We start from the raw sequence: 1780 nt of genomic DNA, 5'->3' as shown, positions 1-1780 counted from the left end.
AAGGAAGATCTGCAAGCTGTTTGTTTAATTGCACTACTCCTTATACTTTTGATCCATTTTCACGATTGTTTTGCAACAATTAAAGCACGGCACGTCACACTTGTCCTGAGTTATATAATAGGGGAGCTCCCTCGCGCGCGAGGGGCACACAGCGGAGTACCATGAGTATAAAGAGTGGTAACCTATAGATCTCAAAAATTTTGATTATCACGTGACCGCCCGTCTGTCTACCCCCGTAAGTGTAAGCCGATGTAAAATGTCACAGTTTACTACTCGCACTTCCACCCGGACTTCTTAAAGAGAAAAAGCAACTACAAAGCCGAGTCTTTTTTTTTTGTCGAAATGTTGATGTCTACGAGAACGTTGATAACAGAGAAAGAGCTAACAAACCGAAAAGACGAATTTTTTTAAGCTGAAAGAACAACACGACAATTTCATAGCGGTTGGGAGAAAATGCGAAATGATAGCGGCCAGCGAGCTGAAAAATCAGCTCTCTAGAGAAAGCATGTGGTTTCAGTTTTTTTTTTCGCTGTACAACTAGTTTTTTTCCCGTTAGAATTTTCTACTCTTTTAAAACAAATGCAACACCCATATGCTACAAATAAATGTTTACACCAGTGACAGTTTTGTGCGTGCATTTTGTCCCTGCGCGTTTTTAAGAGCATGAATTCCAATTTTTAATCCGACGGATGACTCGAAAAAAAAAAAAATATATTGCTACTAAAGCAACTAAAACTGATGGAATAGCAGAGACAAAATCTCGCCAGACACGACAAATGTAATAAAACTAGACAACAAGCCAACGGGGACTGGTTCTGTAAAGGAAGGGCTTAAGAAGGAAAAAAAGGAAAAAAAAAGAAAGAAAGAAAAGAAAAAGCCGATCAACAAAAAGGCGAGATCAGGTCATGAAAGAAATTTCAAATTTTCTTGATTGGCTAGATTGTGAGAGAATGACGTAAATGTTGTCTCCTGCGCGCGCTGTGTGTTTTCGTTCTTTGTCTTAAGTTCTGTTCAAGTAAATTTGTCCTTGAAGAAGTAGTTTTCCGTCTCAATATAACTTTTAAAGCTATTTTTATCTCATTTTTAAAGACTTTTTAAAACTCTCTCTCGGTATCAATATTAAGACTTTTGAAAAGGGTAAAAAAAAAGATTCAGTCACGTACTTTCTTAAGCTTTTAGCGCGCCCCATAATAATTAAATTCTAGTCCTATTCAGGACTACTTTCAACCGGACGATCAAACTCAACCTATTTTTTAAATGACTCCTGGGTTCAAACTTTTCACAGTTTTAAATTTAAACTATACTAGCTGTCGCTTTGAATTTGATGTTACGAAGAAAAACAACAACAAATTAGTTGGTTTATACTTAAGATACTACGTTTCGCAAAAGAAAATTTCACGGCTCTACCAAATTCGTTGTTTAACACGTCTGAAATTGAGGATTTCTTTCGAGCATGCGCTCTTTCATCGCCTGTCACATTCCTGACGGGCGGTCACGTGTACAGATCGGATTTGACCCGATCTCGTCTTCGGTTTCGTCAACAAGAGATATGCGTACGAGATTATTAGCACACCAATGTAACACGCACGCAACATTGTTTGCGCAACAATGTTGGGAATTGTTGCGTCCCTTTGCACGTAGCTACGGTGTAACGTCGTCCGCATCGTTCAAAAATCATCTTTGTCTTAAAACGAGGTTAATTGTGAAGCCATTCATCCGAAAATGATTTTTTTATTCTCTCATACAAAAAATCTCACGTTCACACGGCGCTGGACGAATT

The sequence above is a fragment of the Porites lutea genome, chromosome 8, assembly GCF_958299795.1.
Source record: "Porites lutea chromosome 8, jaPorLute2.1, whole genome shotgun sequence".
Classification (NCBI taxonomy): domain Eukaryota; kingdom Metazoa; phylum Cnidaria; class Anthozoa; order Scleractinia; family Poritidae; genus Porites; species Porites lutea.
Note: the sequence above shows the minus strand (reverse complement) of the source record.